Genomic DNA, 9,854 nt, shown 5'->3' with positions numbered 1-9,854 from the left:
AGGGCTAGTTTCCCTTTGTGAATGAGGCATAAATTTCCTTATTGAAGGAAATTCTTTCCTATACCAGAGTCAGGTATAGAGACAGAGTCAGCACCAAGATGAGACTGTATAAATAAACCTTTCTAAAAAAACTCGTATCTTTCATTAATTTTCCGATAGATTTTCTAATAACTGGCCCATGATTTAACCCGCCTCAAAGTCCAAGCCCTGTTTCCTTTGTTAAAATGGTAAATAAGTTCCCAAATGTAACTACTCTAAGCTTCACCTCTTTTGCATAATGTCTGTGCATGTAAAATATTAATACAAATTGTATGCCTTTTCTCTTGTTAATCTTTTTTTTTAGTTTAAACTGCTAGTCCCTAGACTCCAAATGTAAGAGAGTAGAAGAAAAGATTTTCCCTTCTAATAATACTTAGAAGTGGAATTGCTGAATCCTATGAGTATGTGTGTTAGTCACTCAGTCATGCGTGACTCTTTGTGACCCCATGGACTGTAGCCTGCCAGGCTCCTCTGTCCTTGGAGTTCTCCAGGCAAGAGTACTGGAGTGGGTTGCCATTCCCTTCTCCAGGGGATCGTTCCAACCCAGGGATCAAACCCGGGTCTCCCACAATACAGGCCGATTCTTTAGTGTCTAAGCCACCAGGGAATCAGCTACCAGGCAATCCTATAGTAGTTTTAATTTTTTTCAGAATCAGTTCTACTCTTTTCTATAGGAGCTGCACCATTTTATATTCCCACCAATAATGCCTAAGTGTTCCAATTTCTCTACATTCTCACAAACACTTGTTATTTTACTTATTTATTTATTTTTCTGATAGCCATCCTAATGAATATGATATAACATCTTGCTGTGATTTGCCTTTTATCTTTATTTTAAACACATTTTATATGCTTATCCATCAATTGTATATCTTTAATGAAGAAATATCTATTCCTTTGTCTCTTTCTTTTTCTTTTTTTTTTTTTACAAACAAAAATTAGTTTATTTACAAAAAAATACAATAATTACAAAGAGTATAAATTGAGATGATGTCTCCTCTTCCTGTGACAAAAAGTAATAGCCTTTACTTTCAGATGAGGGTTTCTGTTATATAATGCACACTGAGTGATCAGCTGCTCTTGTTTATGCTTTTCTAAATAACAGCAGGAGGCCTATTAATGATAGGTACATGGGTCATTTCCCTCAAATCTTATTTCCAGTACTATGCACAAGTCCAACACAATTGGAACAGAACAAGGTAAGACAGCATTGAACTGAAAAAGCTTTACCCCAACAGTAAAATGTGATTTTTCTTTAAGTATTAACCTAGTGGTTTAGAACTGAAACCTAATTTTTGGCTTTAAAAAAAAAGTCCACTATGATTTTTAATGGGCAGAACAATTCTACAGCCAACATCACCTGGCTAGCTTTCCACATTGCCATTTAAGAAACAGATTTCTATAGTATTCAATTCTGTGTGCTTTTCGTCTTACGGTTTCTAATCAGAGTCGCTGCTGCTGCTTGAGGAGTCCGTTGACATAACCTCTACATCGTCCTCGTTTTCTTTGTTGTGCCCTGGAGGTTCCAACAGAAAGTCATGACTGTGGTTTGGTGGCAACATATTTATCGCCATGTCATTTGACTGCCAGGGGTACTGCGGAGCAAGGACATCTGGCAGTCTGCCCGCTGCAAGTGCGTCTCCTGGGAGATGACCATTTACTCCATTAGTGGAAGGATTGTTCATCTGACCCAGTAATCCACTTCTCATCTCCAAATCAGTTGGGTATGGTCTCCGTGGGTCCCCTGGGACCCAGGTCAGTGGGCACACACAGCATTACTTGCACTAATCCTACGTGCATACTTAATCATTTCTTCAGAGGAAATAGCACCTTTTCTTGCTTTTTCTATTGACTTGAGTTTTTCTTTTGCTTGGTAAACAGCTGTTGCCAGTATCTGTTCTGCTTCCTTTAGCTGTTTTTGTAGTTGCTGAATATCACTGTCTCTCTTTTCTACTTCTTTTTCTAAAACTTGCATTTCATGATGGATTTTTCCCTGATTAAATGCCAATTTCATTAGTTCCTGAAATTCCCCATCTCTGTGAATTAACAACTCCAGGACCTGGTTCTCCTCTCCAGACTGTAGCAACTTTTGGTTTCTCGAAATTGCCAGCATTTCTATAGGTTCTCTCGACAAGACCTCCAGATCTTCCAGCGCTGACAGCAGCCGCTCTCGAGTGCTATTACCGCCGGCAGCTCCTAAGCCGCCGCCCGGCCGCTCCTTCTTCTCGCCGCTCGATGCCGCCGCCATGCTGCCCACAGACCAGCGTCTGTCTCTTTGTTCTTCAATTTGACTTTTTGTTGAGTTTTGAGAGTTGTTTATATATTCTGGCTATTAGTCCTTTATCTGATGTATGATTTACAAACGTTTTCTCCCATTCTGTCAATCGCCTTTTCATTCTGTTTATTTTTGTGTGTGTGTGTGCAAAAGACAAATTATCTTTTTGACTGTCCTAATAATTTGGATGAACAGTTTCATATCATGATGATTATTGTACACCAATATCCACAAAAGAATTTGAGCATTTCCCCTTAACTTTAGCACTCATGCCAGACTCAGACAGTAAAGAATCTGCCTGCAATGCGGGAGACCTGGGTTCGATCCTTGGGTTGGGAAGATCCCCTCGAGAAGGGAATGTCTACCCAATCTAGTATTCTTGTCAGAGAATTCTGCAGACAGAGGAGCCCCGTGGGATACAGTCCATGAGGTTGCAGAGAGTCGGATGCAGAAATGAGCCATTATCACCTCCCCCACATCCTAGCCAGCAGAGTTTATACTGTGGGAGGGAAATCCTGCTGATTGAATCTTACTTCAGGATTCTTCTTCGGTATCACTTAAGGAAGACATGTCAGAGGAAACTAGAGGCTGACACCCTTATTAGTTTATTAACAGTTACTCTGTAGTGATTCTGCTTTCAGAGTCTCCTTTGTCAGTTTCGGTTTAACTGCAACTTTCCTGTGATTTCTGTTTCGGACTTTATACACTGCTTTTAAAATGTATTTATTTAGCTCTGTCAGGTTTTAGCCACTCACAGGCTTTCTGCATGGCTCCCTAAGGGGGCATGGAGGGTGAGCTGGTTCCTTATATGGCGCCAAGGTAGGGGTGTGTTCAGGGGTTAGGCCAGAGGGCTGGCTAGGGTGTCAAGGAGAGAACTTTGTCCACGTGCATGCGATCTTAGTTCCCTCACCAGGGATTAAACCTGCATCCCCTGCATTAGAAGGCAGATTCTTCACCACTGACCCACCAGGGAAGTCCCGGATTATACGCTGTTTATGTATCCTGACTCTGCAAAAGATTATACTGGACACTATATGTGCAACTCGTCTCACAGCTCTCTGATACACTAATATCTACTCTTTTGCCCTTAATCTAAGATGTGTGGATATACTGCAATATCTCTGGTTTGAATTATCTACCTAGAGGAAAGTGAACACATGAAATAGGTCAAAACAACACTTAAACTCTGATACTAGGGGATGGGTGACTTATCTTGTCAGAGAGTTAAGAATTATAAGAGGAATAATAAGTCTGGGTATGCCTGGCATGCTTAGCTTAGAAAAAAGCAACAGATAAAAGAGAATCACCCATACTTGGAACTTGGCTTTACTCTCTGGCCATTGCATGGTATTTTGTATGACACTCATACAGTGTTTGTCCGGTTTATTCCGTTTAGCATAATTCAGCTTGCTACGAGGCGGAAGGGGGGGGAAATGGGGAGATGTTGTTCAAAGTGAAACTGCTCAGGACCCCCTGGGGCCCTTCCAGATACAAAAACGCTTCTGTGCCCCCTGTCTCCTGTTTGTAGAAGAGCTGTCGTCTCTCCAGGCCTTCCCTGAGTCATAGAAGAGCAGCCTGAAGCAGTTCATGACTAGGGTCATAGAGCCACACAGTCTTTAGTTTCTCCCTTAAGGACGTAGATGACAGAATCCGGGCATATACTGAGTGTTCTGCAGATACTACAGCAACCACCTGAGGGAAAAGCTACGACCTGATGCAGCTGGGACATAAGTTGCTCCATCTTGAGGCGATAGCTTGTGTAATTCCAAGAACTGGCCTCAAGGAAATGGGAATAAATTAAGTCTGGGGTTGAAGGTTAGCTATGCTTAACACAATCAAGATGACACCAATCAGACCACCACATGACCAGTTTCAAGATGCTTGTTGGAACTGACTATGCTGTTCTGCAAGTAGTCCCCCACTGCACATCATCAAAACTTTCCTTTAACAGCTCTTGCCACCTGGTCAGCAGCTGCAAAATAGTGTATTGGATTCTGGTCTGCAGGATCCCCGGGATGTTGGCTTCCTGAATAAAGCATCTTTCATCTTCCACCAGCCTTTATCTCTTGAACATTGACTTTTGAGCAAAGAGCAACTGAACCTGAGTTTGGTTCTGGCTGCCTCGGCTACAAATTGGTAAAGACTTTCAGTTATAAGAGATCATTTCTGAGGATGTGACGGACGGTATGGTAAAAATAGTATTGTGTATTATACACTGAAATTTTGTTAAGAGTATAGATCTCACCATCTGCACACACACACAAACACACACACATGTGGTAATCATATGAAGTAATGGATGTGTTGATTGTGGTAAACATTTCACAAGGTATACACATTCCACTGTATACATTAAATACATATAATTTTATTTGTCAGTTAAACTTCAGTAAAGTAGAAGGGAAAGTCAATAATCATCGTCTTTGGGAAGCTTTCAACACATCCTCTTTTACCTTTATTTCCACCAAAAGGTCTAGGCAGTTTCATACCTCTTTATTCCTATAGAACCTAGAATATGCCTCTACTCTAGTTCATACCACATTATTTTGGATTTATTTTCTCTATTTACTCACTCATGTGTTACTGCTGGAACATGGAAGGAATTTTGTCTTCTGATCATGTGTTCCTTATCCTACCACAGTGCTCGTCAAGTAAGTATGTGTAGAATAGTAATTGATCAAAAGATTGAATTATTGAAACATTCTTAAAAGAATATACATATACTTTTTGCACTATTTTCACTTCAGAAAACATTTTTACAGACATTACTCCATATATTATTAGAAGATTGGTAAAATGAGACAGTACTGAACTTGTACACATTAGATTTGAATTTTCAGTTTCCCTGTCTATGAAGCCTTAAACATACCTTTATAGGTATGCTTATAGGTTTATACCTCTCTGTTTCAGGGATATATTTTAAGACTATTCACATTCAGATTTATGTTAGAAGAAAATGGTACAATTCAAATTAACTCCTCACTTGAGTCATATTTAGAATATATCCAATATTTCTGGAATTCTGTTTCTAACTCTGACTGTATTACATGATTCCAAATCTCAATCCTCAAAAATAATCTAATGATGGTATTACCAAGGCTAGAATATTTTTTGGAGCTTGTATAAACTATTTTGAAACACTTACCACTATAAATAAGGCATGCAAAATTTTTATTGAATATAATTAAGATCAAATTCAGGTAAAAGTGTTAGTTTGAATTTCCTGTTTTCCATTTAACAAAGATGAAAACTAAAGCCCAGGAAAGTTGTTTAACTTGCCAGTTTTTTTTTTTTTTTTCACAGCTAGTTATATGATTTCTAGTCTAAGGTCTTTCTTAATCAACTGCAAAGTTATATTTATGAACTATAATGTCCTACATAACAAAAGTGAAAATTATAGCACTTTATTTTCCCTTTATGACTTCTCATTGTAACACCATTCTTCTGAGAAATGCTTAAGTGGAATTTCCAATAGCTGTTCCCAAAATTTCTCCTTTTCTTTTGCTTTCCTTCTTTTAGATTTCATTTTGTATGTATCACCCCAACCTAATGTTAAGGAACAATAAGTCTGAAAAAAATTCTTTCACTTTTCTCTATATAACTCCAGTACAAAATTAAATAAGAAGTAGTTTAGAGAAAATACTCTGGGAGTTGCATACAAGTTCTTCATGTATTGATGCCAATTTTCATTTCTCCCCTCTTCTGGGATCCAGGGTAATTTATTTTGAAAGAACTGTCCTATCTTGATTGCCACACTCTGCCTTTTTTTTTTTTAAACTTGAAATACTCTGAAGCCTTTTATTAACTGAGCTAAAATGAGTCCCCTTAGAGGCCTGTTTTGTAGCTTTATAAAAGTTTGCACTTTCCCCTGAAGTATCACAAATGTTATCAGTGGAAACTGTGAAAAGCATATAGTACTGTTATGTCCTGTAAAAATTATGTTCCCCAAACAATTTCCTTGCTGCTGGTGCTGTGATTGCTGAACACTGAAATTAGAAAGCAGCTTCCCAAATTGTAATATTTGTTGCTGCTTTTCCCTTTGCTGGGGAAACTCACTGCAAAGAACTAAACAGGACAAGAACTAAGGAAAAAGTTATAAACTATTGTGCATCTTTTAGTTTCCAGTCTCTAATGACTAATCCATCCAAGTCACCTTGATTCCATCATGAATAATCATGATTTTTTCCCCCATGGATTTACTATTGACTAGGTGTTCCTTCCTGATTTCCTAAAGTAAACCAACCTTGAACATTCATTGGAAGGACTGATGTTGGAGCTGAAACTCCAATAGTTTGGCCACCTGATGGGAAGAGACAGCTCATTGGAAAAGATCCTGATGCTGGGAAAGATTGAAGGCTAGAGGAGAAGAGGGCAGCAGAGGAGGAGATGGTTAGATAGCATCACCGACTCAATGGACATGAACTTGAGCAAACTCTGGGAGATGGTGGAGGAGAGGGAAGCTTGGCATGTTGCAGTCCATGGGGTTGTAAAGAGTAGGACATGACTTAGTGACTGAACAACAACAATTACAGGTGTTCCTTTGTGTCTAGGATTACTTATTGTTCATTTTATACTCAGTATCTAGTTTCTCTATGGCAGATAATAAGTGAAGTTAAATGATCATTTCACTGTCAGAAAATGATATGAGACAATCTTAGATATTATGCCTGTTAACTTAAAATCTTCTCACTTCTTAGTGTTTTGTTGTTATTGGTGGTGCAAGTGGTAACAAAAGCCTATTTCAACACTTAGACAAAAAAAAGTATATACCATATGGGTACTTTTCTAGCAGTCCAGTGGTTAAAGCTTCACCTTCCCATGAAGCGGGTGAGGGTTTGATCCCTGGTCAGGGAGATAAGATCCCACATACCTCACAGGCAAAAGGACTTCAATAATGCCCCACATCAAAAAACAAGAAACCCTTATGGACATTGCACCACATTCAGGTTCAGAGAGAGCTAGCTATTACTAGAAATCAAAACCAAAATAGCTGTACTTTAGTGTCCTTTTCTGTGGGAGTGTGTAATCCATCATTTGTACTCCTCCCTTAATGTTTCTTCAATATTCTGTCCCTATTAATTTGTGGTCTTTTTTCTCCAGAGACAAGGTAGAAGATGACCACCAACAGTTAACCTATGTCTCAGGTTAAACTATGAAGACAAATGCAGTAGAATCTCTGAATTCCAATTCCTAATATTTGAGACAAACTATCTTCCAAAAATCAAATATTCCAATCAGCCTGTCCCTGTTACAACAAGGATGTAACAAGGCTGCCAAGTCTTATTCCAAAGTTGTGTAACATAATCCAAAATATGTACTTATGAAAATAACCCCAAGAAATCATGAAAATGTTATGGATTTAAAGTAAAAATTAATGGAGAAAACTTTCATTGACACATTTTTAAGAGATGTCACTTCAGGTGCTTCAGACTTTTGTTCAAGTGCTTCTTCTGAAATAGAACTGTTGACCTACTGGCTCCATGAGCTTCATGATATTTGGGTTGAAAGTGATACTCTCCCTAGGAAGCTAGAATCATCTATGTTTTCAAGACCATAACTATGACAAGTCCAGGAATGCACATACATCAGTCTTGTTACTTTGCCCCATTAAACACTTTAAAAGCTTGTTGGTCTTTGGCTTTTAATCTCAAGTAATTATCACTTAGGAGTTCTGGGTACCTCAGGACATCAGCCTTAATTAGTCATTTAGAGGGCAGTTCCCTGCAGCTAATGACAAATGAGAAGGGAACCGACTGAGCAGTAGTAATATTTAAGGTTGTGTCTTTATTTTTACATCTCTGTCATGTGGTGAAATATCAAGTGATAGATATTTGTTCTTTGAAATATCCAGCTTTTAATCCACTCAAATTTAACAGTTAATCCAGTCAACACTGCTGTGCTGCCTTGTCATTCACTCAGTTTTGTCTGACTCTTCATGACCCCATGGAATGTTACATGGATTGTCGCTCGCCAGGCTTCTCTGTCCATGGAATTTCCCAGGCAGGAATACTAGACTAGGTTGTCATTTCCTACTCCAGGGAATCTTCCTGACCCAGGGATCAAACCTGCATCTCTTGCATCTCCTTCATTGGTAGTTGAATTATTTACCACTCCTCACTAATGTTTTAATATAACAGTCTAAAAATGAGTAAAGATTGAATAATTTCATTTATATCTGCACTAGTTGTTCTTAACAATATTCTCAAAAATAGTAAGTGGTCAATATGCTTGCTGACATGAAGATATCATTGGAGATAATATGGCCAACAATTGTATTAGGTATTAGACTAAGCAGAGGAATAAATATCTCATTTACTTTATGTGCTAGTCTAGTCCAGGCTCTGCTGCAGTAATAATCATCCCCTACATCTTAACACCTTAATATAACAAATAACAAATTTAACATAACCTTAACAAATTTTTATTTCTCACTCTTTTGACAGTCATTCACTAGAGAACTATACTCAATGATTCTTCTCCAAAGAGTGATCTGCTGGTCCAGACACTTTGTACTATGATGAAATCATCTGAAACTCATGGTTTATAGGATGGTGATGGAAAGGGAAGAATATTTCAGCATAATTTTTGAGGCTTGGCATGGAAGGAACTTACAATTTACTTCTTCCTCCTGTTTAGGACTGAATTCAGTCATGTCTGTCCTTCCAGGTGCTGGGAATGTAGTCTTGTTACATACTCAATAAGAAGGGAAATTGGGATAAACTTGTCTCTGCCTCAGTGATCAACAAGGTATTAACAAGTGAATAAAAAGCAAGCAATATTACTGAGGAAGGGTATTGCTTCTTAACATTTAAACATGGGTCTCAGGTTGGCAGAGTTCAAAATTTAATTACCTCACATTTCAGGAAAGAGAAGCATGTTAGAATGGTACTTCTCAGCTCCATGAGACCAAGACACTTCTCTGTCTTATCACAGGCACCCTGGTACTTAAAATACTAATCTTGTAACATAATGCTTAAAAAATATTTCCTAAATAGATGAAGATTTGTAATAGAATCACATTTCTCTTATTTGACATTATACTCTAGTTCTTAGATATAGTTGACTTTCAGTATTGGCTTTCTGGGGGGGAAGCAGGGTGGGATTTTATGAAGTCATTTTAATTTTTCTTATTTTTTCATTGCAAAAATATAAGTGAATGATTAAGGTAATTATTTTTGCTCCTTGAATACTTACCTTACTAAGAAAGAAATAGTTCACACACACACACAGTCACACAAGAATCTCAGCAAATTGAGTGCCTTATACACGCTCTACGCTGTTCTAGTTGCAGTGGACAACACAGAGAATGTTTCATTTTGTTTTTCCTCAAGGGGCTTATATTTTAATGTTAAAGCAGAAAATAAATTAGTAAATACATTTTACATGATCACCCTGCAAAGTCTGGAGGAAACTCCACTCAAGATTTGGTTGAGATATTGAGACTGATGCTGTTACACACACATAAAGAGGCTGTGCATATGGCTAAGTCACTTCAGTCATGTCTGACTCTTTGAGACTCTTTGGACCATAGTCTTCCAGG

The 9,854-nt window shown here is 38.2% G+C and overlaps 1 pseudogene; it reads right to left on the bottom strand.

The window, feature by feature from the left end:
- Window positions 1-978: 978 nt before the first annotated feature.
- LOC133050767 (mediator of RNA polymerase II transcription subunit 4-like) lies at window positions 979-2,287 on the bottom strand (annotated as a pseudogene).
- Window positions 2,288-9,854: the final 7,567 nt, after the last annotated feature.

Source organism: Dama dama, chromosome 33, assembly GCF_033118175.1.
Source record: "Dama dama isolate Ldn47 chromosome 33, ASM3311817v1, whole genome shotgun sequence".
Classification (NCBI taxonomy): domain Eukaryota; kingdom Metazoa; phylum Chordata; class Mammalia; order Artiodactyla; family Cervidae; genus Dama; species Dama dama.
The sequence above is the reverse complement of the archived record's forward strand: the minus strand, read 5'-3'. Positions and strand labels throughout refer to the sequence as shown.